We start from the raw sequence: 14,192 nt of genomic DNA, 5'->3' as shown, positions 1-14,192 counted from the left end.
AGACATTGTACAATTTACCTTTTTATCAGTTGTGTGCTTCTTTATAAAAACAGCTCATGGTGTCATGATTATTCTTATTCCTGCAGTGGAGTCATGGCATAGCCTTAGGTTGTGTGTGAAGGGAGAGATAGTGATCCTATCGGCTTGCTATACTCTCTCTCCGGTCTGCGTCTTTGTTCCCGCCATCGTGTTAGCTTTCCCTCAGTGTTTAATCCCTGTCACCTGATCCCTGTTAATTATCCTTTGTCTGTCTACCCTATAAAAGATCCTCGTGTCTGTTGTCCTGTGCTCGTTTGTTGAATGTACTTGTACCTGTACTTAACCGTGTCGTGCTTTATGCCAGTTATTGTTGCGTTGCGTTGCCTTGCCTTGCGTGTTTCTGTTACCCTCCAGTATCTATTACCTTTTCCCTTTTGTCTAGACCATAATTGTGAGTGTTAGTTTTGATTCTGTCTCCTTTGTTTTGTCCCCACATGGTAAGTGTTTTGTTTCTTGTTTTTATATGGGTCGTGCCCCCTGTTTGTCCCCATCGTGGGTTTTTATTTTGATCCTGTTTTGTTGATTATTAAACCTTTGTTAAAACCCCATTCATTGTTGCTGCACGCACTTGGGTTCTTCTCCGTTGAATTTCATGACACATGGAGAAGAGAATCATAATGGATAAGGAGGAAATTACAAGTGTAGCGCATTGCGGAAATCTGAAAATGCATTTATGGAACATTAACTGCGTTTACAACTTTTACAAAACAAAAACATTTTGCAACTAATGTAGACCCCGTCTATACACTCACCTTTTGAGAGCAGTGGACAGTAGATATTGAGTTTTTATGCATTAACCTGAAAGTATATTGTTGGTGAAAGTATGTGGGGTTACTTGCATATAGTTCATTTAGCAATGCCTTTAACACAGTTTACTACATTTCAAACAGAAAATCTTTTCGTAACCAGGCACACCTGAGTCAACTTACCTTTGTGCATGTTAGTAAATCTTGACTATTTTTGTGTTGTTCTAACTTAATGTTGTTATATCAGGAGGCAACTGGATGGATGCAGGCAGTCTCTGTAGATGTTCCTATGATGTTGGGAAGCATCCAGTATTGTTTGGATGGCTAAGGATATAACTGAAATTAGATTAATAACAAAATACTTCAGTAATGTAATATACTTGATTTCAGTTAGAAACTACATTTACCTTTACATTTATGCATTTGGCAGACGCTTTTATCCAAAGAGCCTTACAGTCCAATTCCTATACAGTTATACATAGGTTTTTGCAATCCCCTGGGATCGACCCCCACAACCTTACATTGTTAATGCAATGCTCTTACCGCTGAGCTACAGGAAAGCGAGAAAAATCTCTTAAATAAATAAAATTTAATTTTAATCTAAACATATAAAGTTGAATACAAATTAAATACTACAATTACCTTGGCGGGATAAAACATATTAGCTCAAGAAAGAAGAGTGATTATAGGAGATGTAGGATTGTGAACGATGATAACTGAGGCTGGATTGAATGGACTCTGTGAAGCTTGGAATCTCAGGATAGTGTTCACATGGTATGGACACAAAAACAGAACAGACAATACAGTGATACAAAATTCTCATTACAGTGTGTTTCACAAATAAAACAGATTGCCTTCAGATAGACCTTGATTGATGGATTATTATAGGTCTCATTTAGATATAGGTAGTCTAGGAACATACCGTCTCAGGTTATACACTTTTTCTCCAGTTGTATGCCCATTGGAATCTCAGAATGAACATTGCACAGTAAAGGTAATGAAAAGAAAAGAGAATGCAGTTATAATCATTTCAGTACGTCACAATCATTCCCTGTCTGCCTGTATGAGTACTGCCTGATGGTACAGTAATAGGTCTGCACGATTTCGACTGAAACGTTTTCTGCATCTTTAACATAGACATGGTCTATCAGCGTTCCTTTCTCAGTTGTAGGATGTTGCACATGTTGACTGTATCCATGTAATTCCATTAATGTTCCAATTGTAGATGATGTCAAGATGTCCTCATTAAAGTCATTGAAGTCTCCCATAATTAGTTTCTTGCCTGAATGTTTCCCCAGCTCATCAATAATATGCAGCATAATTTGTCGAAACATGTCAAGTGGATATGAATTAGGCCTGTACAGCAAAGCAGCATTCAAACTTATATGTGGAACTTGAAAGTATAAACATTCCAAGGTGCAAGGTTCTGGAATGATGACGTTAAGATGAATGCCATCACAACAGAATACTCCGACTCCACCACCTCTTTGTCGTTTTAAATCAGTGAAAAGTGGAGTGCTCTCAACATAGCACTTAGCTCAAAGATTGTTCTTAAAAACAAATCCTGATATCTGCACATCGTCTTCAACTTCAAGCAAAGTTTCAGTTAAACAGATACAATCCGCATTCATTAGCTATTGGTGAACTTGAATATCTTGAACATAAGCTCGAAAACTCTGTACATTATGAAGACCAATTGTACACCTATCAGGTGTCTTTATGACACTGTGATTTTCTAAAGCAAGTCGGCACATGTTTTTCATAGCAGAATCGATTTTCTCATTACAAAATATGGCAGACTCTTTGAAGTTATTAATTATTAGTCCATCGAGGGTTCTCAGTGCAACATACTCTTGTCCTGGACAACATACCTTGTCAAGTAAGACGACCGCTTTGTCTACTGTCACTCCTTGCACTTTGTGAACGGTGCATGCCCATGCCACTTTAAGTGGAAACTGACGTTTTAAACCACCATCGTTTGTGACATGATCTTCTAGATACTAGAACACATGCTGTAACATTTCCAAAATGAATAAAAAACAAGCAAAACCAGACACTCCAGCACCACAGCCCTTATGTGGTTATATACATGCAGTAACTCCTGTCACAATATCAAGTTCAATTTAAATATTTCAATGAAACGTTCCAAACACAAAGAGATGTGTTTCACCACACAGTTATTTATGCAGCAGAACAACATATCATGTGGTCCACCACAGCAAAAAATGTCAGAGCAGTCAAGCAGACAAACACAAGAAACAAACCAGGTAAGAATGGTATAAACCTATCTATCAGTGTATGCGTTTATCTGTAATCTCTACTAATTTTGTACTCTTATAGTGCTTTTCCAGACCCAAACAGCAAAACCTTTTTGAATCACTGTGATAGGAACAACGTAACGGAAGTTATAAATGTGGATTTTCCACATAAATCTCCAATCGAAACCCAGCTGATGTATGTTGAACAGATCAAATCGTTGGGTCCAAAGCAGCATGTACGTTTTCACTCAGTTTAATCTGTTCAAATAAGTGTGTATTTTAAAATCTGGTTGCACAGTCAAAGTTTAAGCCTAGGCCTAGACTAAAATGCATGTTTGAGGTGCTTTTACTGAGAGCAATTTGCACTCCAAAACATGTCAGTGCCATTTTCTCACAAGATGTCTGTCCCTGAAACTAATAAGACATCTCTTGTATTTCAGGTGACCAAACTTCAGGCAACTGTGAATGCCTGGGACACAGCGTATGAAATAAAATTAGTCTTCCTAAAAGACAAAACCGGTCAGATTATTCTTACTTTATGGGACAAATTAGGGACTCCGGTGGAACTGAATGAGACGTATGAGTTTGAAAATATGCAAATTTCAGGGGCTTCAGGGGCATCTCGACATTTAACTTCTTTAAGGAGCACTATGATTAAACCAATTGTGCAAAGTAAAGTGTTTCCTGCTGGTCAAGAACCAAAAGTCACAGAAGACCTTGCCTTCCAGAAAACAATACTGATTTCAAAAACACAGGGGGCAAAAATCCAAATCAACAAGCTTTGTCCAAAATGTCATCAGTCACAGCATGACTTCAATCTAGAACAGCCATTGCGTAGATGCCCCACATGTAAAGTTATCAGACAAAGAAACAATTACCTAACAAAGTGCTGAAAGTCTTGAAAAATGATCAGGTCCTTTCAATATGAAATTCTGTTTTGTCCAAATTCATTTAAGCTGAAATGGACTTGTCAACAACTAATGCGCAAGACATTGAGGAAATGCTATTGTCAAGAGACAACCTTTTGATTATGTACACCGACACCCTTGAAATAATTGAACTACAAAAAGCTCAAACAGACAGTGATGATGAACTTCTGAGGCTGTACCCTCTCCCTCTTCACTGCAGATGACAGCAAATCAACTCAGTTACCAAAAAGATCTAATACCAATATCTGTTATAACATTTGGACTGGGTCACACAATGTTCTGGCATCCCCAGTCTTAGATTTAGATGTGTATCCGGAGACTTTTATTGTGAAACCATTTGATACAGAGCGGTCATTCCTTGTAAGTAGGAAGTAAAATATATGAATGTGGTGTTATTTAGTGTTAAGTGTGAGATGGAGTTGTCGTTAAGTTCCAATGCAACTGTTTACCTTGAAGTTCACGCTTATACGTATAATACTTATCTCGTATACTAACTGATAACTACTCTACATACATAATTAATGACTCATGTGTAGAACTCAAATAACGATGGCCGAAGCTGCAGTCATGGAGGCGGCCGCTGCAGAATTTGAGGCTACAGATGAATATAACTGCTCCTATAACCCCTGCAAAGTGTACAACAACGGACTGAGGAGTATGTGAGCAAGCACAGTCATTTTAGTGGTAGCAAACACTCACTCAAAGATCACAGTTCAACCCACGAGAAAACACCACAGCATGCTAGCCCCTGCGCATCAGTATGTGAAGAATGGGAAGATAAACCATTAGACTTTATCCACTATCAGCCAAGTAGCCACCCTGCAGCTAGCGAAATGCATGGCAATAAAAGGGTTGCAGAACAGACTTCACCTCAACTCCTGAACAGCCATCAACATTATGCTAGAGACCTCCCTGTTCACACACCCTCATAAACTCAGCAAAAAAAGAAACGTCCCTTTTTCAGGACTGTGTATTTCAACAATAATGTTGTAAAAATCCAAATAACTTTACAGATCTTCAATGTAAAGGGTTTAAACAATGTTTTCCATGCATGTTCAATTAACAATAATCAATTAATTAACATGCACCTGTGGAATGGTCGTTAATACCTTAACAGCTTACAGAGAGTAGGCATTAAAGGTCACAGTTCTAAAAACGCAGGACACTAAAGAGACTTGTCTACCGACTGTGAAAAACACCCAAAGAAAGATGCACAGGGGCCCTGCTCATCTGCGTGAACGTGCATTAGTTTCACAGTAATGACCCAAGCTTTAATCTACTGTCTGTATCTAACACCGTAAATAGAAGCAGGTTTATTGAGAGTCACGGCAATGGCCGAAGATCAGTCTCTATTCATAAAACAGACGTGTTCCCCTCCTCCAACTCCACGTCCTCTGTTGAGGGCCCAGACAAGTTTTGCCCTGTGCATCACAAACCACATCCCTTACGAAGGTGCAGAGGCTTTAGGGAAAGGCCTATTGATGAATGGAAAATAATATTAAAGGAGCCAAATATCTGCTTTAAATGCTGTGCATCAGATAAGTAGCTTGGTACTGTGAGTAGACAGACAAATGTTTTGAGTGTGGCAGTAACTGGCATCCATCTGCCCTGCACCCAGGCCCAGTTCAATGGGCCTCCAAGCCCTCTACTTCCCCAGCAGAGCATGGCGGGGAGAAAGAAGAAGTCCAAGAGTCTGCCGTTGTGTCTTACTGTACTGAAGTGTGTTGAGAAGGCTTTCATGGCAAGTCTTTCTCCAAAATAGGCCTCGTCAATGTCTATCCAGCTGGCGACCGCAACAAAGGCAAGAAAATATATGCAATGCTGGATGACCGGAGTAACAAGTCCTTAGCTCGAACCAAGTTCTTTGAAATTACTAGTCATCCAATGTTTTATGTCCTCGATGCACTCTGCCAGTTTGGATAGCTTAAAGGAATCATCTGGTCTTGATGAGATATAAAGCTGAGTATCATCTGCATAACAGTGGAAGCTAATTCCATGTTTTCTAATAATGTTGCCGAGGGGCAGCATGTATATGGAGAAAAGCAAGGGTCCTAAAACCGATCCCTGAGGTAATCCGTAATTTACTTGCGTAAGATTTGATGATTTCCCATTTAAATGGACGTATTGATATCGGTCTGTTAAGTAAGATCTGAACCATTGCAGTGCCTGTCCCTGAATACCGATATAACTGTGTAAACGATCTAGTAGAATTTTATGTTCTACAGTATCGAAAGCAGCACTAAGGTCAAGCAGGACTAAGAGTGAGATGTTACCTTTATCTGAAGCAATAAGGAGGTCATTTGTAATTCTAACGAGCGCAGTTTCAGTGCTGTGATGCGGTCTAAAGCCAGACTGAAACTTTTCGTTCATGTCATTATTTTGTAGGAAGGTACACAGTTGAGTTGACACTACTTTTTCTAGTATTTTAGACAAGTACGGTAGATTTGAAATTGGTCTATAGCTTACAAGTTCATTGGGGTCTAAGTTTGGTTTTTTGATGAGAGGCTTGATTACAGCCATCTTAAAGGGCCCTGGGACATGTCCTAGATTAATTGACGAGTTGATTATGTTACAAATGGGCTCAATTACAGCAGGTAGTAACTCTTTTAATAAAGTAGTCGGAATGGGGTCTAGTAAGCATGTCGTCGGTTTGGATGTTGCAATTATTTTAATTAAATCTTCCTGATTTATAGGAGAAAAACAAATTCGAAACTAATTGAAACTAATTCTTCCGACACACTTGGAGGTTTGGTTTTAGCTATGTTGTCTCGTATTATTTCGATTTTCTCAGTAAAAAACTTCATGAATTCATTGCTACCAAGGTGTGGCGGAATACCCAGGTCAGGTGGAGTCTGTTTGTTTGTTAGTTCAGCAATTGTACTAAATAAAAACCTTGGATTGTTTTTGTTATTTTCTATGAGGTTACGGAAGTGCTCGGCTTTTGCCGCTTTTAGTGCCTTTTTGTAACAGCTTGCACTCTCTTTCCATGCAATTTTAAAGACCTCTAATTGGGTTTGTTTCCATTTGCGCTCCAGTTTACGCGTTTCTCTTTTTAAGGCGTGAGTGGTGTTATTATACCATGGTGCTATGATCTTTTCATTTATCCTTTTTGACTTCATAGGTAGGAGGGCACGGTGGCTTAGTGGTTAGCACGTTCACCTCACACCTCCAGGGTTTGGGGTTCGATTCCCGCTTCCGACTTGTGAGTGTGGAGTTTGCATGTTCTCCCCGTGCCTCTGGGGTTTCCTCCGGGTACTCCGGTTTCCTCCCCTGGTCCAAAGACATGCATGGTAGGTTGATTGGCATCTCTGGAAAAATTGTCCGTAGGTTGTGAGTGAATGAGTGAATGAGTGAATGAGTGAATGAGTGAATGAGTGAATGAGTGAATGAGTGAGTGTGTGTGCCCTGCGATGGGTTGGCACTCCATCCAGGGTGTATCCTGCCTTGATGCCCGATGACTCCTGAGATAGGCGCAGGCTCCTGTGACCCGAGGTAGTTTGGATAAGCGGTAGAAAATGGATGGATGGACTTCATAGGTGCGAACGCTTCTAATGTATTAGAGAAAATAGTGCCCATGTTGCTGGTCATGTCATCGAGCGATTCTATATTAGTTGGAAAGGTTATTAGAGGAGTCAGATCTGGCAAGTTCTTTACGAAACTATCTTTAGTAGTTGAGGTGATTGTTCTACCTTGTCGATAACGAGATATACAACTGATTTCTGCAGTGCGCAGTGTACATGTTATAAGACATGTTATGTCTTTGGGAACAGCCCGTCACCTGCAGTGGCCACCTATTGATTAAGGAGGGCCGCGTAACAGGGAGAGGAACAGTACAGAGCGCAGAATCCAAGGATCTGCCGGGTACATAAGTCTGCATAAGTGAATGAAATAAGGGGGTGCCAAACCAGTGGTGGTCTTGTAGGCCAGGAGCAGAATCTTGAATTTGATGCGAGCAACTTTAGAGAGCCAATATAACTTAATGAAGAGAGGAGTGACGTGTGCTCTCTTTGGTTCATTGAAGACCACTCTTGCTGCTGGATTCTGGATCATCTGTAGAGGTTTGGTCGTTCAAGCAGGAAGTCCAGCTAGTAGAGCATTGCAATAGTCCAGTCTGGACAGAACAAGAGCCTGGACTAGGACCTGCGTAGCATGGTCGGATATGAAAGGTCTAATTTTCCTGATATTGTAGAGTACGAATCTGCAGGATCGAGTGGTGCTGGTTACCTGATCTGTGAAGTTTAACTGATCATCGATCACCACTCCCAGGTTTCCGGCCGTTCTGGAAGATGTGATGGTTGATGAGCCCAGTTGAATGGAGAAGTTGTGATGGAGTTTAGGGTCGGACGGGATTACATGCAGTTCTGTTTTTGCAAGGTTCAGCTGCAGGTGATGGTCCTTCATCTAGAGTGACATGTCACTCAGGCATGCTGAAATGCGTGCAGAAACAGACAGATCGCTGTCAGATCGCCAGGCTGAAATGACAGGTGCAGTTGTGTATCATCCGCATAGCAGTGGTAGGAAAAGCCATGTTTTCGAATGACAGAGCCAAAGGATGTCATGTATACAGAAAAGAGCAACGGCCCAAGCACTGAGCCCTGAGGCACCCCTGTATCAAAACATTGGGACCTGGGAACAGGATGTACCTTTATGAGTGACTTAGTTTAAATGGGAAAAAAATTACTGAATTCATACACAAGTCTTTTAATTATTTTGATTTGATTTTCACTTGAACTACAGAGATTATTCCTTGTGTTTTATCAGTGGCACAAAGGGATGAGTGACAGGCACCTGACCCAGACATTGTGGGTTTGATTCTCATGCGATACAACTTCAGATGATTGTGTAATGTTCTACCTTTAACAACTCAACTCTCCATAGAATTAAAACAAACCTCTGTGTGTGACTGGCATGCTGTGTTAAAATGGCTATAGCTTTGAAGGTTTTCTAATAATTCAATATGCAGCAACTGTTTAACAATTGGAATTTTGCAAAGTTGAATAAGTTTCCAAATTAAACCCAAATATGCATATGGCAAAAAAAAGGGGCTTTGCCCCGGTAATCGCTGCTTGCAGCTATATTTTTATATATTATATTTGTATAATTTAAAATGTTCTTTCTGCTATAATAAGTTAGGGCTCAAGCCCGAAAGGGGAAATGTTGAAAATTGTCACACTCATAGAGGTGATACTCATTAGTCACGTGACCAAGTATGGGGTCTCTAGCACTCACTCTATAGCGCCACCAACAAATAAAATATACAGTTTTCAAACGGTTGTAACTTTTGAACCCCGTGATGTACAAAAATTGTACTCGGCACACGTGATTCACTCGGCACGCTCATCACACACCCTGCATTACACTTAGACCCATTACAGTAGCGGTCATCTTGAAAAGTACACTATTGTGTTTTTTCACTACTACTCCTCGAAATTGTGACAGCTTGTCACAAAAATTGGCTCAAATTATCTTTGGACGGAGTGGCACATAAGTGAAAAAATAGAATTGTGATTTTCGGCGTTGCTCAAAAGTTACGACTTCGCAAAGTTGACCCCAAAATGTTTTGGAGGCTGTAACTCGGCCAATGTTTAATTCATCTATACGACACTTGGTTCGTGTCAACTACACCTCGGAATTGGGTTCCTAGCCAAAATGGGGAACAGCGCCACCTTTGGGTCACTAAATATGAAATTGAATATTTTTGGATCTGACTCTTGAAAAGTTTGTCAGAAAACCGTGATCTCTGTGTTTACAGATTCCTCAAATCGTGCCGGATCGATAATGTCGCGGTTGAATGATTGGCTCGCCCACCGTTTGAAAACCTGCCATAAAATGATATATTTCGAATCGTGCGACACACGTCACCAACTGGTAGTCCCAAACGTACCCTGGAATTTTCAAGACAGCGCCACCTAGCGTTCGTAAGATATGATGCTTTAATTGTTTATATCCATTAAAAGCTGCAGGGTGAAGCAAGCCAGCTGATTTGCACCTGATAAATTCTCAAGTCTCGGGTACAAGAGGTCGCTGATTCAAATCTCATGTTGCGCATTTACACATTTCAATTTGCAAGTATGTGCAAAAATAGTGCATGTAAACAAAGGAAATGTAATGTATTTTAGTAATGAAATAAAATAAAATGCGATGTATGTAATGCAACTTAAAGCGATTTGCAATACATGTTAATATATACAAACAGAAACAAGCAAAGTACAAAATGACATACTTTCTTTCATTATCACTTCTGACATTTGTCATCAATACCTGCGTTTGTGAGATATTACTCTTATATACTTTTGTGACGGGCGAAGCAACGACACGTACACCAAAGTATAATTTACCACCCCCGAAGGGTATTTTATTAGAACAGTGAGGAAACAATGTCACTGGGTAAGATTCCTGTAGATCGCTTGGTTCCCAGGCGTTGAGACTTGCTTCTCTTTCCTCCCTTGTTGAAGCACTACGAGTCTTTACTTCCGGGTCCTTCTACTTCCGGGTTAGCGATATCCTTCCTTTCCAATCCCTAGATATCGGATCCTATGGGGTACAAAAGAACATAGGGACTCAGTGGCATTCCAATCCTCATGGAGACGTTGCTCACCTCTGTTTGACTACCAGCGGCTTTTATAGCCGCTGGCGTCTGATTGTGACGAGCGGCAGCTGTGCCGCTCGGATTGCCTCCGTCTCCATGGCGACGCTGATAGCGCCAGGGGTGACTCGTCACACTCCCCCCCCCAAAGTGTCGACCTAGTCCTGCGGGGAGACTGAGAAATGTTTTGGGTGGGATGGGGGGTGTCACCTGACCGAGATGTCCCTCCTGACCACATCCTCGACAGACCATCGGCATTGCCATGGGAGGACCCGGCCCGATGTTTCACAGTGAAGTGGTAGTCCTGGAGCGTAAGAAACCACCTCGTAATCCTTGCGTTGGTATCTTTGGCTTTACTCATCCACTGTAGTGGGGCATGGTCCGTTACCAAGGTGAAACTTCGCCCAAGGAGATAATATCTGAGCTCCAGGACTGCCCACTTAATGGCCAGGGCCTCCCTTTCCACCGTCGCGTACCGTGTCTCTGCTGGGGTCAGCTTCCGGCTGATGTACACGACTGGCTGTTCTATCCCATCCTTCATCTGGGACAGTACTGCTCCCAATCCGGTGTCCGATGCGTCTGTCTGCAGGATAAAGGGACAGCCAAAATCCTGAGCATGTAGGACTGGTGATGACGCTAGGGCTTCCTTCAATGTCTTGAACGCCCGTTCCGTTTCTTCGTTCCACTTGACCTTCTCTGGCTGCCCCTTTTTGGTCAGGTCGGTCAGGGGACTGGCTATGGACGAAAAGTTGGGTATAAAGCACCTATAATAGCCCGCTAGCCCCAGGAAGGCCCGTACCTGGGATTTGTTGTGGGGTGGGGTAGCATTCCGGACGGCTTCCACCTTCGTCGCCTGGGGCTGGATTAACCCTCCGCCCACTCTGTATCCCAGGTACTTAGCTTCGGCGAGTCCGAGGTGACATTTCTTAGGATTCGCCGTTAAGCCGGCCTTCCTAAGATCCATTAGCACTCTCCGCAACCTCTCCAGATGGGTGTCCCAGGTCCCCGAGTGGATTACAAGGTCGTCGATATAGGCTGCCGCATAAACTTGGTGAGGTCGCAACAAGATGTCCATCATTCTCTGGAATGTCGCAGGTGCCCCATGTAGCCCGAACGGTAATACCGTGTACTGCCAATGTCCAGAGGGGGTACTGAACGCCGTCTTCTCTCGGGCTTCTGGACTTAAGGGCACCTGCCAATATCCTTTTGTAAGGTCTAACGCAGTGATGTACCGTGCCTTCCCGAGTCGATCCAGTAGCTCATCCACCCGGGGCATTGGATAACCGTCAAAGGTAGATACTTCATTTACCCTGCGGAAGTCGTTGCAGAAGCGGAGAGTGCCATCTGGTTTGGGAACCATTACGATGGGGCTAGACCACGGGCTATGGGAGGGCTCTATAACTCCAAGCAGTTTCATCCATTTGATCTCCTCCTCTATAGCCAGTCGACGAATCTCTGGTACCCGGTAAGGCCGCTGTATTACCACCACCCCCGGAGGTGTGCGGATATCATGCTGTATGATCCGAGTCTGCCCGGGTTTTTCTGAGAATACATCTTTGAACTGACTGACCAGGGACTGGATGTCTTGTTTTTGGACGGGGGACAGCTGTTCTCCAATCTGTACCACCGGTGTTTCTGTCTCTGCAAACGCCGCCATCTGAGTTGGGGATGCAATCCATCGTTTTAGGAGATTAATGTCGTACAGCTGTACCTCCCGTCTGCGTCCCGGCTGGCGGAGGCGGTAATTGACCGGCCCTACCTTTTCCACCACCGTGTATGGTCCTTTCCAGGACGCTAGGAACTTCGATGTGGCGGTGGGAGTCAGGACTAACACCCGGTCACCTGGCTGGAACTCTCTAGGTTGGGCCGGCCGGTCATACCACCTTTGTTGGGCGCGCTGGGCCTCGACTAGGTGTTCTTTCACGAGGGGCATCACTTTGTCTATCCGGGATCGCATCTGCTGGACATGTTCTACCATGCTACGATGTGGTGCTGGCTGTTGCTCCCAGGCATCCTGGGCAACATCCAACAGTCCGCGTGGTTGTCGGCCGAACAGGAGTTCAAAAGGTGTAAAACCCGTGGACGCCTGGGGCACTTCCCAGATCCTGAACAGGACATATGGGAGAAGTAAGTCCCAGTCGCGCCCATCCTCTGCCACCACTCGACGGAGCATCCTCTTTAGGGTTTGGTTGAACCGTTCAACCAGTCCATCCGTTTGCGGATGATACACCGATGTCCTCAGCTGTTTCACCTTGAAGAGGTGGCAGAGGTCCGCCATTAGCCGGGACATAAACGGAGTTCCCTGATCAGTCAGTATTTCCGTGGGGATACCCACGCGGCTGTACATCAAAAAAAGTTATTTGGCTATTGCTTTAGCTGTAGCTTTCCTTAATGGTAAGGCTTCTGGGTACCTTGTAGCATAGTCCACGACGACCAAGATGTACTCCTGACCTCGGGCAGACTTCGGCAGCGGTCCTACCAGGTCCATCCCTATGCGCTCGAAGGGCACCTCGATTACTGGGAGTGGAATCAGCGGGCTGGGGGGAGGGCGCTGGGGAGATTTCTGTTGGCAGACCGGAGAACACTGGCAGAATCTCTTCACCTCTGCTTCAAGGCCAGGCCAATGGAACCGGTCCCTAATCCGTTGTATCGTGTTTGCAGCCGCCAGATGACCCGCCATGGGGTGAGTGTGTGCCAACTCGAGGATCATCTCGGTCTTGCTCTTGGGTACCACCAGCAACAGTTTTTCCTCCCCCCTTCGCATGGCGGCACAGTACAGCATACCCTGCTTGATCAAGAAGTATGGGAGTGGGTGCGGGCAAGGCTGGCGTTCTTCTTAATCCACAACTCGGACTTGGTTCCAACAATTCCTTAGCCTGGCATCCTCCCGCTGTTCCCTTCCGAACGAGCCACCTTTTGTCACCTGCTGAAAAAGATCAGCAAACACATTAGGATTCTGGCACTCACCCTCTGGTTCACTGTCTGTTGCCATTAGGACGGGCCGGGATCTCTGCTCTCTCTGAGGCCTGCCCCTCCGGGCTCGACCTCCACGGCCAACCGTCTGCACGGAGCTCGTCAACAACGGGTCGAACCCGGGCCAGTCCCGACCCAACAACATTGGCACCGGTAGGTCGTCCACGATCCCGATCTCCAATGTCCATGAACCAGGACCAGCCGACACTGTTACTTGTTGGGCTGGTACCCGACGGGTATCCCCATGAACACACGTGATCGGGATGGAGGACTTTACTCCGGGTCGGGGTCGAACTACCCCAGGTTGGACCAGCGTCACCGAGCTGCCAGAATCTAGAGTAGCTGTCACCAGGCGGCCATCCACCCTGACATTTCGTCGTGTGGCTCCTGACGGCAGAGCCTGGCCCGGAGGAGCCAGGCTCTGTAGGCATTGGCTCATCCACTGGACTCGGCGCTCTGGGTCTGTGTACCAGCCTCGAGGTGCCCTCCGCAGGTCGCCAATTCGGAATTACCCTCCGGGGGCCCACTACCGCTCTCTCTCCGGCGTCTCGGGCAGCTGATGCTTCGGCTAATTCTACAGCCTCTACGAGATCCCGTATGCTGGTGGGACCCCACATACTGACGGCCGTCCGGAATCGACGAGGCAGCGCCCGTAGTAGTC

The sequence above is a fragment of the Triplophysa dalaica genome, chromosome 19, assembly GCF_015846415.1.
Source record: "Triplophysa dalaica isolate WHDGS20190420 chromosome 19, ASM1584641v1, whole genome shotgun sequence".
Classification (NCBI taxonomy): Eukaryota; Metazoa; Chordata; class Actinopteri; order Cypriniformes; family Nemacheilidae; genus Triplophysa; species Triplophysa dalaica.
The sequence above is the reverse complement of the archived record's forward strand: the minus strand, read 5'-3'. Positions refer to the sequence as shown.